This window comes from Electrophorus electricus, chromosome 7 (genome assembly GCF_013358815.1).
Source record: "Electrophorus electricus isolate fEleEle1 chromosome 7, fEleEle1.pri, whole genome shotgun sequence".
Taxonomy (NCBI): Eukaryota; Metazoa; Chordata; class Actinopteri; order Gymnotiformes; family Gymnotidae; genus Electrophorus; species Electrophorus electricus.
The window spans coordinates 11,207,332-11,222,299 of record NC_049541.1 but is presented as its reverse complement, the minus strand read 5'-3'; positions in this window follow the sequence as shown (position 1 = coordinate 11,222,299).

Here is a 14,968-nt window from a genome sequence, read left to right as displayed (position 1 = left end):
CTCATATTTTGAATTCTTACATCTGTGGATATGGCTGGAAGAATACAGAATTGTCTGGAACATTTAAATGGTTTAGTCAGCGCTGTTATGGTTGTGTGTGTGTGTGTGTGTGTGTGTGTGTGTGTGTGTGTGTTAATTTGAGAAGTGTCTATGACTCACAGTCATCGCTTTGTTCATCAGCGTGAAGCATGTCTGAAGTGCAGAATGCAGAAGTATGCTCACCCACACACACTCTTCTTACTCATTCAATAGTGTGTGTGTGTGTGTGTGTGTGTGTGTGTGTGTGTGTGTGTGTGTGTGTGTGTGTGTGTGTGTCGGGGCGGGGGGTTGGGTTTGCATTAAAACAAAACCCTTTTCAAAGTCCATTATTACTAGTGACTTCCTGCAGCTGTGCTCATCCTATACTGATCCACCATTTTGGTTTGAACTCAGAGTTTCATAAGCCGATAGCACTGGCCAGGGTGGCGAGTAACCAAAGACCAAGATCTCCACACAGAGTAAAGGAACACGCTCCACCCGCCAGCGACGCTTGGAGAGTCTTCAACCTCGTCATCCCCAACTACTCCAACAGTCACATACTCCCATACCAGTTATCGTGGCTTCTGGCTTTAGTCCATGTAGCAAACATAAATGAAAAAAATAGGCTTACTGCCCACAAACAACCTTCGGCCCCTTTATTAGAAACGTCTAGGTCACGCCACCACTCAGTGGCCAGTGTATTACGTACGTATATCTTACAGGGGCGTATAGGCGGATGGTTACCAACTGTAGCCTTTTTGCCAGGCACCATGTATCTGACCACAGGACCGCCACTCTCTGGGCGCTGAAGCTTTCTCAACGGAGCAGCAACACATACTGGTGGTATGGGAGAAGATGTTGTGCTGGGATCGGCGCGTCAGGCCCAGCTCGGTCGCTGGAGTCTGTACTCATCACTGCTGGCTTGGCTGGATATTATTGCCACCCCTAGTACATCCAGGAGACAGATGTAGTGTGGTCTGGTCATATTACAGAGAGGATGAATATCACATGCTGCACAGCAATAGGTGAACCATAGTCTCTAATCTTGCATCTACACTTGCTAATAAATACAGTAAATATTCCTAATAAAGTGACCAGTATGTTAAAAAAAATAATAACATCTTCCTATAAAGGGAAGAATTTCTTTTTCCCTTTGAAATGGATGACTTTGATTTATGCCCGTCATTTCCTCTCTTTTTATATTCGCACGTCAGACAGCTATTGGATAACGACGGCAATAATAATGCTAATGGCAATAATAACGGCTCGTATAACTAACTAATGTGGCTCCATAGATCACGGAGTGATTGCTCCGTGGAGAAGGAGAGGGTAATAGGACAGAACAGTGTAATGATCCTGACTGCAGCTCTGGGACTGATGGGAGCCTCATGTTTATTGAGCTAACGCGAGCGTGATGGGGCGCCGAAATCGGAGGGGCTCAGGGCGGGTTATCGCCGGGCTTTGGGGGCGTCGCCGGCGGCACGGGCCTTTGGACCGGACCCCTCTCCATGGGTTCGAGCTGATCCCTGGGCGACGGCCCATTCGTTGGCAGCGGTGTAGCGTGAAATTCGACTCGGCACGGCTGCGGGTTTTATTATGCATAAAGAGGAAGGCGCAGCGTAATGAGAAATGCTTCTACCGGTCTCCAGGTGGAATGTTCAGGAAGCGATGGTGGAGGGAGGAACGAGGCCAAGTCCCCAGACCTCCGGCTCTGTTACGACTCCCGTTTCGGACTCACATCGGTTCGGGAGTCGTCGTCGGCCGAGCTACGCACGTCGCCGATCGGAGGAAACCTGGATAGTCCAACGTGGAAAAGACAAAAGGTGAAAAGCTCACCACTACGTCCGCAGAGCACAGTGGAATTTGAGATACTCGGGGGGGTTCTTTAGTAGAACAGAATGGGAGATTGTACATGTGAGATGCTGAGGATGTTCTTCGGTTGCTAGCGTGACAACATGATGTATTATAAGTCTGAGGAACCGAGGTTTGCCAGCGGTGAACTGGCAGGGTGGCGTCTGTTTCAGGCTGGCTTTAATGTGCAAAGGTATTCCCTTTTACGTAATCTGCTAGAGCCTGTTTGCCTCTGAAGTCTTGACATCAACTTTTATGAGAAGAATTGTGTGTGTGTGTGTGCGTATGCACAAGCCTTTTTTATCGGATTTAGGTAGTGTAGTGTATTGTGTGTGTGCGTGTGTGCGTGCGTGTGTGTGCGCGTGGTGCATAGGCAGGGGGTTAGTGCACGTGTCCAAGTTCCATGTCTGTTATTCCTCTGGGTCCTTAGCAGAGGGTGTACGGCTGTGTCACCTGACTTTGGAGGGATGTGGAGTAACACACTGGCTCCACAGGTAAACACGTCCTTAAGAGGATTTCTCCATGACAGCTCGCCAGTGTGTGTGTGTGTGTGTGTGTGTGTGTGTGTGTGTGTGTGTGTGTGTGTGTGTGCGTGCGTGTGTGTAAGAGAGAGAGAGAGAGAGAAAGAGTGTAAGTGTCTGGGGAGAAGCCAGTATAAGGCAGATGGGGTTAGGGTGAAGTTTACCGTAACCCCAATCTCAAGCCTAATCCATCCTAAAGGGAACATGACTGAACATGATTCCAATTCCAAAGCCCGACTACAAACAAAACGAGACAGAGTGATGGCTCCTTCAACCCTGTCTGCCTCTAAAAAGACCCACACACACACGCACACATACACACACACACACACATACACTCACACACATGTACACGCACATGAACAAAAACACGCTCTCTCGTGACAAACTAACACTCTCATCTGTTACTCATTGTATTGTATGTCTTGTATTACTGTAGGAGATCGACCATTAACCATGACTAAAAACAGACTGTGGTGTACATACAGACGGCTCACTTAAATGTCTGAAATCAGAAATCAGATTTGGAAATGTTTTGGAGGTGTCTGAAATTGAACTTTGACCTCAGAGACAATTGCTTGTTGATCTGTAAGTGGGTAGTAGCTGTAGCCTTCACAGATTCCAGTCAGCTCGGAAGTTCTCCAATAACGCTCATCACTGTAAGAGTATGCAGCACATGTGTGTTTCTCCCACCCACTCATATTGTTGAGGCATGAGCTCAGCCTGCACACACACACACACACACACACACACACGCGCGCACACACATACACACACACGCACATGCACACACAAGCATGATGGATCAAAAGGCCGAGGGCCTAGTTGTAAAAAAGTACATGACATATTTTGCAATGTACTTAGATAGACATGGTAGAGAAAGAGAGAGAGAAAGAGAGAGAGAGAGATTTATGTGCAGAAAAGAAGAGAAAAACCAGGAAGAGGGAAGAGACAGATTTATGTAGAGAGAAGGGCAAAAGGAGAGAGATATAAAGACAGAGAGAGAGAGAGAGAGAGAGAGAGAGAGAGAGAGAGAGAGAGAAAGAGTGTGTGCGTGTGTGCATGTGTGTGTGTGTGTGTATGTGTGTGTGTGTGTGTGTATGTGTGTATGTCTGTGTGTGTGTGTGTGTTTCAGATAGAGCTCTCTCTGTGGTGTCTCATGTTTCAGTCTTAAATCAACCTGGAGGAATCTGAGTCTCTGTCACACAACCGAACACTGAACATCACTCTCAACTGAAAAAAGAAGCCTCTCAACGTTGCACACGTTACATATGTGCATGTGTGCATGTGCATGTTACTGTGAAAAGAGGGAAAGAAACTCCAAATGAGAAACAGATGACCTCTTGCATCATCTGTTTGAGTGTGTGCGCATGTGCACACACACGTGTGTGTGTGTGTTTCTGCACCTGCTGCAGAATATCAAACGGTGTCCTATCAAATCACACCACAGTATCTGTAAGACAAGCAGAACTGACAGTTAGACAGTCTTACACAGACATCCATGAGAGAACGTCCAAGTCCACTTACAACGAAGCAAAGGGAGAGAAACTCACTGAGGACTTTTCGGCTCAGTTTGTCCCGGCGACTGTATCCACGGCCGGGATCCCTCCCAGCCGCGAGCCGCTTGACTTGATCCGGCCCTCAGCTGCTCCCACATCCTACTTCGGCTCTGCTCATGTGACCCACTGCATGAGCAACATGGAGGAAGCATCTGAGCACCCAAAGCCTCCATCTTTCCCCACGCGCCGCTCAGTGGAGCTGTGGAAGACAAACCCAGAGGCCAACTTCAGACCGACAGCACGAGTCACCATCAAGTTTAATAGGTTAAATTGGACTTGCCTGCGGTTATTCTGCACAGGCCTGAACCCCCTCAGAGATCTACGGATGGCTACGGATACCGGCTACGGATACCAGCTCCGGAATAGCAACCATCAGCCACCTCCTGTACATGGATGACATCAAGCTGAATGGGCTTTAGCCCCGCCCCCCTCCCAAATAAGAATGCATTAATAGGTTAAATTGTCAGGAGTCCTCTTTCTTATTCAACTGTGCCATCGTGTCTCCAAATTTAAAATATACTGAGATAAGGGGCACTAGGACCTGGGAGAGGTGCTGCTGCTGTACACCAGCCCTGAAACCTGAACCACAATTTCAGTCTGAAAGATTTAATGTTTGGACAATCCGTGCTCTCCTCCGCTCTGCTAAAATCTCAGCCAGTTTGTGTAGTGCTATGTGTGAGACAGAATGTATCTGTATCAGAGGATGTTCCTGAAGACTGGGCAACATCAGCATAAAAGTAAAGAAAATATGTAGTTCTGAATGTCTGAATGTCTGTTACATTTGTATGAAATGAAATTGTCAGACCAACCCTGATGATTGATGAACAAATGCTAATGTAAAGTTATTTAAAATCAAACATGAATTTTACATTAAACAATGCAGCATTTAGGACAGGTGTTAATGGATGGTTCTTTTTCATTTCTGCAACCCCCCTGGGGGGCTTAGCCCCCGTATTCATATATTTCTAGTGACGCCCCTGTCAAGCTGTATGCCAAAAGTGAACAAGACATTGACTCACTAATCTACCTCACCAGGGTATACAGCAACGACATCGGAATGTCATTCAGACTGGATAAGTGTTGGAAGGTGGCTAGAACTGAGGGGAATCACACTACCAGAGGGTAATATAACAGATGTTGAGGGCATCTACAAGTACCTTGGAATCCCAGAGGCAAATGGGAATCAGGAAGAGGCCACAAGGAAAGGAGCTGCAGCCAAATACCTACAAAGAGTGAAGCAAGTCATAAAAAGTCATCTGAACGGGAAGAACAAGATCCGAGCTATCAACACCTACGCCCTGCCAGTCATCAGGTACCCCGCTGGCTTAATAAGCTGCCCTAAGGAGGAGACTGAAGCCTCACAATGCATGGAGGGTTTCATCCCAAATCCAGCACTCTGAGACTGTACATTAAGCGGAAGGAGGGGGGCCGAGGACTAGTGAGCGTCAGAGCCGCTATCCACTATGAAACAACCAAGATCCAGGAATATGCCAAGATAATGGCCTCCAGTGATATAGTGCTTACTGAGTACCTCAGACAGCAGAAACCCGAGGAGGATGGAAATGAGGAAGAACAGGAGCCATCATGGGAGGAAAAATCTCTGCACGGTATGTACCACCAGCAGATAGTGGAAGGGGCTGATATGGAGAAATCCTAACGATGGCTGGAAAAGGCTGGACTGAAAGACAGCACAGAGGCACCAATCATGGCAGAACAGGAACAAGCTCTGAATAGAAGATCAGTAGAGACTGGGATCTACCACACCTGGCTGGAGGTTCCAAAGTTTAACTGGGATACACCCCCCAAGATGGTGGAGATCCTGTGGGACTTCCAGATATACAGACAAAATGGTAATGGCTAACCAAGCAGACATAGTAGTGGTGGACAAACAGCAGAAGATCGCCATAGCGATAGATGTATCGATCCCGAGTGATAGCAACATCAGGAACAGGGAACATGAAAAGCTCGAGAAATACCAAGGGATGAAGGAAGAGATAGAAAAGTTATGGAAGGTTCAGGCAACTGTGGTTCCCATGGTAATCGGAGCTCTAGGAGCCATAACCCCCAAAGTGGGAGAATGACTCCAGCAGATCCCAGTAACAACATCCGAGATCTCGGTTCAGACGCGTGCAGTCCTGGGAACAGCTAAGAGAGTACGTAGGACCCTCAAGCTATTCTTGTATATATCTGCTAATATACCATTACTTTGTCTGGATGGCCTTCAACTAGTTCATGTTTCCCTTGTTACTGCCCCTTGTCCACTGTCAATATTTGTTACACGTTGCAACTTGCAACTAGTAAAAAAAAAAAAAGATTTTTTTTATGTTTCACACCTGTGTACATGAACAGAATCGAACAGAATTGAATTAAGTGTAATTGAACTGAAGTCCTACCCAGTCTCAGCGTCAAAGCAGGGCACAGGAGATGGTTTCACATCCACTGGAGCGTGCAGAAGGGGGGAAGGCATCGGCACGTTTGCGGTCGTGCAGGTCAGTCTGTTTACGCCAGCCGGTGTCACCGTTCATTAGGAAATGAAGGGCTCCAGTTGGCCCGGGCCGCCTGAGATGGCACTCACACCCCCAGCCTTAGACCAGGTGGATGTAACATGCAAGTCTGTCAGAGATCTGGGGCAACAAGGTCGTTTCCCTACCGACACCCCCCATACCAAATGTCAACTGGCGGCACACAAAAAACGTTTGGGTTTGGTTTTTTTTGTGTGCGCGTGTGCGATCAATGATCAGTGAACAGAAGAGCCTGCTCCCTCGGTATCGCCACCCACGACACGCCAGCTCTGCATGCACGCGGGGAGTCCTCAGCAGATGATATGCCTGGAGTAAGTTTAGCGTACTTTAAATCTCCAGGAGCAGGGTTGGCACTAAACTCTCCAGGGTGAGAGATCTGCAGGAGCAGGGATGGAGCTCAACTGTCAGGAAAGGAGATCTCCAGGAATAGGGTTGGAGCTAAACTGTCCAGGATAAGAGATCTCCAGGAGCAAGTTTGGAGCTAAATTTTGCAGAATGCAGGGTGTGTGATCTCAGGGTTGGGAATAAACTATTCAGGTTAGTTGACAGCCAGGTGTAAGAGCAGGTACACCTGTCGAATATTATTGAATCTGCAATTAACAGAGACGTGATGTGAGAAGGAGATTTGAGTGCAATCTACAGACCCACACCCATACACACTACAGGCTGGCGGCACAGTGGACTAGCAGCTATGTTGTGAATATGAAATCACTTGTCACATATGAAAGAATATAAGAATACAGGAATAAAAGAGATAAAATACCAACTTACATGTGTTCACACATTTCCAGCAGCAAATCGATAAACCAAGTGTTTTACAAAAGTTTGAAAAAGTCATTTCGACCATCTGTCTCTCTCGCTTACTGTGCCTGCTACTGAACCTCAGAAATGCTATGTTCTGTGTTTTATTTATTTTTTATCTCTTTTTCTCTATGGGGATTAGGCACTGGTATGCTACACTACATAAACACTATTGAAAGGGAAAGCTTTCTGTCCGTGAAACGACCTGGGGAAAAGTACTGAAGTACTGAGTTTGTACCAAAACACACACACACACACACGCACGCACACACGCACGCACACACGCACGCACACACGCACGCACACACGCACGCACACACGCACGCACACACACACGCACACACACACGCACACACACACGCACACACACACGCACACACACACTTCTCCAAGCTACGGATCAAATATAGCCATTCTTATGTTTTAGCAGTGCTAAAAGCAAGCCATCCCTGCCAAGCCTAGAGACTGTGACTTCAGTCTGAACTTCAGCGCCTGCGTGCCACAGACATGCATGCGCAGCCTGCGTGTGCACGTGAATGCATGTGCATGTGTTTGTATGTTTGTTTGTTTTGGGGGTGTTTTGACAGGTTGGAGATTGTTGTTGTTGCTTCCTTGCCCTGGGGTGTCAAGACCAAGGATGTTTGCAGCAAGATGCCCTAGAGTGTGTGTGCGTGTGCATGTGCGTGCGTGTGTATATGCGCACGTGTGGGTGAGTGTGTTATCTGCGCGTGTACACGTTTCTAGGTGTAGTCCAGACTTGCCACAGGGTGTTGAGATCTCGGGTGACCACGGAAATGTTGCTGGTGTGATGCTATTGTGAAAGAACTACCATGCTACATTTCGCCATGCTGCCTTTCACTAAGACAATTGCCCAGTTCCTGTCTCCCAGAAAAAAAAGAAAACTAAACCTTTATATTCAGTTAAGTGAGTAGTACACTCGCAAGTGTACTAGTAACAGTAACAATAAATTTAATATAAAAGTTATATTAGAAATTTCATGTATATAATTGCAAGTGTGTGTGTGTGTGTGTGTATGTGTGTGTGGAGGAATTTAACAAATTGTTAAAGAATTTGAAGCATTTGACTGAGCCATGCACCAATTCCAAAGCTTATTTAGTACAAACTTACAGTGTGTTGCATGTTGCATGGTGTACAACTGACAAAACACTCACACACACACACACACACACACACACACACACACACACACACACACATACATACACACACACACACACACACACACACACACACACACATACATACACACACACAACCCAGCACATGGACACCTACGTAGCTGCTTTATAGGGGCCGTATTCATCTCGATTATCATGTCATACTAGCTAACGTTACTGTGCATGTGTAAGTGCGTGTTCTTCGCTTACCTGTCTAGTCACTTTTTAATTTAGCTTCCAAAGGAGAAAAGGGCACTTGGTCGTACGCATGCATCTGCAGCGCTCGTGTGCGAGCTAGCACACGCTAGTCCTTTTGTTCATATGCGTACGCACGGGGCACCACGAGGTGTCTGCGCGCGGTATCCAGCTGCGCCGCTGATATCTAAACACACAAGGCGAATAGCTGCATGCAGAAGGATGGTTTTTGTGAACATTTGGTAGAGACTTGCTGAGAAATGGCATAGGTTACCATTCTGATCGTCACAACGAAACCCTGAGGAGGAATCGTTACTGTAATGTATAATACTGCAGTAATGTCTAGTAACGTTACTATAATGTCTAATAATGTAATAATGTCTAATAACGTTACTGTAATGGTTCAGTCCGTTGACATTCATGAAAGGTCTGGTAAAAGTAGGCTTGTCTAGTTCGTCTTGTATTGTGTGCGTTAGTGCCTTTGGAATACAGCAGGCCAATAAACACACACACCTATGTCTTCATGTACAGATAGTCAAAACTGAAGTGCACAGGGTTTCCAGGGTGGATCCATGCCTTCCCCATTATGCCAAATTCTGACTCTACCACCAAATGTTGCAGCAGAACTCGAGACTCATCAGATCAGGCAACGTTTTTCCAACCTTCTATTGTCTAATTTAGGTGGGCCCATGTGAATTGCAGCCTCAGTGGCCTGTTCTTAGCTGTCAGGAGTGGCACCCAGTGTGGTCTTCTGCTTCTGTAGCCCATCTGCTTCCAGGTTCGATGTGTTGTGCGTTCAGGGATGCTCTTCTGCATACCTCGATGGTAACGGGCATTTATTTCAGCTACTGTTGCTTTTCTATCACCCTGAACCAGTCTGTCCATTCTCCTCTGACCTCTGCAAACTCTAGAGATGGTTCTGCATGAAAATCCCAGTAGATCAGCAGTTTCTGAAATACTCTGTCTAGCATGCCACGTTCAAAGTCACTGGAATCCATTTTTTTCCCTCTTCTGACACTTAGTTGCAGGTCATTCAGCAGGTCATTTTGACCATGTCTACGTGTGTTTATATATATATATATATATATATATATATATATATATATATATATATATATATATATATATATATATAAAGCGCCTGGAGTTTTACATCATCCAGAAGGCCTCATCCAGATCGTATTCCCACATAAATATGCACATATGTCTTGGCTAATTAGTCCTCAGCGACAGGCTAGCAGCACGCTGTCTCCGGCGTTGTGCCGTTAGCGCGTCAAAGGCGTCGCGAGTTCTGCAAACAGTGCGGTTTTCGATGACATGAAGAAGTCTTGCTAAGAGTAGACCATCCATGGCACGCTAACTAGCCAGCTGAGCTGCTGTCTGCATGTCGTGCTCGGTGAGATTAACGGTGCTGTGCGAAGGGCTTAGGCCAACCCACGAAAATGACGCTTAAAGTTACTGGTCTTTTCAAAAAGTGGAAGTGTGGTCTTTTTTTTGTTTGTTTTCTGAGGCCGTGTTTTTTTTTGCGTTTGTTGTTGGAGTGGTCCGACAGAGCTGTGTGCTGCCAGACCTGTGAGTCTTCCGTGGGTCAGACCTGTTTCAGATTCATTATGCGCTCCTCTTCCGGAGACGGTCGGGAAGCCAACCTGTGTTTTTCTGCCTGTCTGACAATACCCCACCCTGAAAATCCATTCCTCTTTTTATTGTGTTAATATTTATTTGCTGTTATGTGTTACTTTGCTAGTGCTTATTCATGTGTTTAAATAGGGTTTTAAATGCAAAAACCTACTGGCTAGATAGCTTATTGTCACGATCCGGCCCCTCCCCCCTGTGTGTGTGTGTGTGTGTGTCAATGTGGCCATGCGGCCATGCCCTCCCTGTGTTTCACACCTGCTGCTCATTGTGTCATTAGTATACGTGTATAAATGTCTATCGTTTACGTGTCTGTGTTGTCGGTGTTTGAAGCTAATAGTCTACGTGCTATGTTGTGTGTTGTATGTTTTAAAAATAAACGTATGTTCATGTTTCTGTGACTCGTCCCCGCGTCCTGCGTCACATTAAACATTTCCTGTGTGGCCTCATATATATATATATATATATATATATATATATTTCAAAATTGATGGTCTCAGAGAAACAGGACGTTTTGGACAGAGGTCCTTCATCAGCTGTGCAAGCAAAGTGCTTATGAATTGCTTCTCCTACAAATTCAGAAGCACTTTGCTTGCACAGCTGATGAAAGACCTCTGTCTGAAACGTCCTGTTTCTCTGGAAACTCTGTGTACTTCACTACAATTTTGAATATCTACATCTTTTACTACATTACACTGCAGTTACCCACCTAATATCTATCTTTATATATATATATATATATATATATATATATATATATATATATATATATATATAGATATATATATGTGTGTGTGTGTGTGTGTGTGTGTGTGTGTGTGTGCTCACTAACTACGAGAGTAATTACTTCAGTGTTTGAGTACTTTCTTGTGTGGATTTGATAAAGGCATTCGAACACACTGCAGCGGTTCAGCACACACGCGTCTTCGGCAGCACACCTCTCATGTCACCTGTGTACGGAGCGGCGACTGTTAGAGTGAAACACACAGGGAGAACCAGACGAAGGTAGAGATGTGGGGATAAGGCAGGAAAAAAAATCTATATGCTGAGTTTAAGTGAAAGGAAGATACAATTTCTGGGCGGAGATGGGTGTCACATTGCCACTTACCAAAACAGGAAGTGAAAGAGTTCCGCACTTCCTGAGCAGACTCTCGGACGCTCTGTGTCATGACCACGGTGTCAGCGAAACGCCTCCATATCTCTTCTGAACAGCGTCCTCTCTGCTGTGTCCCCTTAGCCCTCTTAGACTGCTCCCTTCCCACCACATTCTAACCCAATGTATCGTAGGCTTTGCTTGTATTATATTACATGTAAACATCATATTCATTTGATATGATGTAGCATATCAATATAAGTATACCAATGACCTAAGAACCATACACTCATACATGATCATGCTAACTTAGTGAGCCTGCTAGCCTCCAGTAGCCTCTATCTTTTTTTTAAATGATATGTTCAGTTTAAACATGTTACTGTTTGTACATAAAAAGAGGAACGAAGTCTTAGAGAGCCAGTTCCTGGAACTGGAGTTTCTCTGGGACATGCACTCATCACCAGCCACATCTGTTGTCTGTTCGTTAAATATTTTCCATGAACGCTTATATCTACGTTAACTGCTCCCCTTTTCTACACATTTTATAAGCGTAATAAACATTTTACTGTTGTACAACTATAGGTTGTAGTAACACAAACAATCCATGGCAAAGCCTGCAACATGCATACTTTGCTTAAATGTGCAAACCTGTTCCTCGACCATCCCAGTCCACCCCAAGTGTTCAGGAAAGGCTAATCATTTAATTTTTTTAAATGATTGCATTCATTACAGATCATTTCAGTGCTGTTTGAAGAGATGGAATAGCAATAGCATTGGAAGACAGGAGAGAATTCATGTGACCAGGAGGAGGTTTATTGTACCACCTGGGTGCCAGTAGAGAGAAAACTCATTAAATGTGTCTTTGTCAAATGAGGAGTGGCGTTCATAGTGAATGAGGTGTAGTGTGGGAGTCGAACCCAAGCTGGGGGTGTTGGGCTGGTCCATTTTTGACTTTGGTAGGCAAGCTTCAATGCTTTAAATGTACAATAAACATTTTTTAAATTAAACTGAAAAAAAAAAAACAGGAAGTGTGGCAAGCCAGTGGAGTGATGTGGGAGGGGTTGTGCAGGTTCGAGATGAGTGGTGCTGCTGTATGGAGGATCAGTAGCGAGGGCCCACTGGCACACAGAGAGACACGGCAGCAGCACCAAGCAGTGGTCCAGTAAGGAGACGTCCGGAGGGCAAGCGGAGAAATGGCCCACTCCTCCCAATGGTGCACAGGAGAAACCTGAGCGATCGGGGACTACACCAAGTGCCCAGAGCACTGACCGAGGGACCAAGACCTCAGCCAGCTTTTATTAGATGAAGTAGTGAGAGACTTTTCAGGAGAGATATCATCAAGGCATGGGCTCGTAGCTTCAGGAGGTGACTACCCCTGAGTGTCTGACAGATGCATTTGCCTTAAACTCTGTGCTAATAAAAGGGAATCAGGCACTAATAATTATACTACATCATGAGTGACTTTAATGAATTGATGTTTGAACGTAAACCTGTTCAACTAACAGAGCACTGTTAAAATCGAGAGTTTTGGAACCAGCGTGCTACGGCCTTGTCTAGGCGTCGGGGCCATAACGGGGCAGTAGAATGACGGCAGTGCGGGTGGTAACTGGGGAAACAAGGGCAGATAATCGGATCCAGATAATCGGAGGCACACTGTACAAGTACTATGGACATATATACAACCCATATCCCATCAGGAGTGACTGGGACCAACATAAACAAAGCAGCACTATAAAAGGAATACCAGGAATAAAGCCACTCAAAATACAGTTACCAACTCCGAACCCCCAAACCAAACAGTAGCCACTCTGTATTACCGCTAATGCCAGCAGCACAGAGTCTTTACCAATGTACGCCAGCGGATAGGCAGGATAAGGTGAGAGCAGAAAGCAGTGACTGCAGGTAATACAGCCAAACAGTTTCTCCACACGCGAGACAGCGAAGCATCACACGTACACCAGCACGGGAGCAGATGTCTCCTCGCCTTCTTCCAGGGAGGGCCTTTTACGGGGCAGCTCAGCACTCTCAGGAGGCGGGACGGAGTCCGGAGCGGAGCGAACGGGGAGGAACTGCAGAAACCGGGACGGACCTCAAATGCGCGCGGCAAGCACCACGACAACACGCACGTGCTTGGGACGTAACACCGTCCTCCAGCCACCAGCGTGAGATCTGTGGCTAAGTTACGGAAAAGCTACAAAGATTTTTTTTCTTAAACGCCTCCATAAGGTATCTGCCACGATGTTATTAAAGGCCCTTTCATGTTGGATCGTGAGGTTAAAACCCTGGACAATAAGCTGCCTGCGCAAAAGTTGCTGGTTTGAGTTCGTCAAAGGGTTGTGATCTGTAAACACAATAACATGATCTGCACTACTGCTGAGGTAGACCTCTCTTGGTAGGCCAAGAGAAGAAGCTTCCTTCTGCATGGCACTAGAGGCCAACTGATGTTTAGCAAATGTCTTAGAGAAGTAACACACTGGGTGGTCAATGGCAAGGGAGTCCTCCTGTAGCAGCACAGCACTGGGTCTGGTACCACTGGGTCTGGTACTACTGGCTCTGGTACCACTGGCTCTGGTACCAATGGCTCCACAAGTTGTGAGCTACTCAACAAACTCTTTCCAGAAGTGTGGATTGGCAGGCAGAAAAACATACAAAAAGAATGCTGTTACACACAAGGGAGGTAAGGGGCAGATCAACATTTGAGAAGTTCTTACAAAAGTGATCGTAATAACCAGCCATTCCCAGGAAAGGGGCATTAGGGATTTACTGCTTGAACCTTGGCCTCGAGGGGTCGCACCATCTGTCCCAATTTCACTGAGTTTGTCTGTTTTTAGCTTGTATTAAAAATATTTTTGATGTCACAAACTGTATCCTCGCTAGGTACATTGCTGGATTCAAAACATTTGCATACACTATTCTGCAGGACAGATCAGCCTATCCATTGACACCGTGCTGGATTAAACCATGTGGAAGACCCTGGGCAGTTGAAATCTCAGGGGCCCCACTCACAAATTATCTAATAATACATTTTTAAAGTCCATTGTAGTGGGGCCCCTAAAAGGACCCAGGGCATATACACCCCAGTATATGCCCTGGGTCCTTTTAGGGGCCCCACTACAATGGACTTTAAAAATGTATTATTAGATAATTTGTCCATACCATATAGGCAGGGCCTACTCTGTTTGTTTGGTAATCCGGCACTGCCTGGGCTGCAAGCTTGTCCCTCTTATTATCGTGTTTAGTATTATAATATTCCATACTTACTCCATACACCATTGACTTTTTCACATACTTAACATCCATGCGTAATTAACTTATTACGTATTAATTTATTATAAAGTAGCTAATACTATTTATCTATACATTTAATTTTAAAATTTAAAACTATTTCCTATTTTCACTATTTGTACATGAAGCATATATCATTATACTTTTGAAAATTTAAGAGAGTGGAAAACATAAATACTGTATATTGTGTATACTGTACTGTGTTTGATGCTCTCAATGTACTGTATTGAAATTCTCTAGTTGAGAAAAGATCATTCTACTGAAATTTGTGATAATTAGAGTAAATTTTCTTTTCTTCTGACAAAATCACACA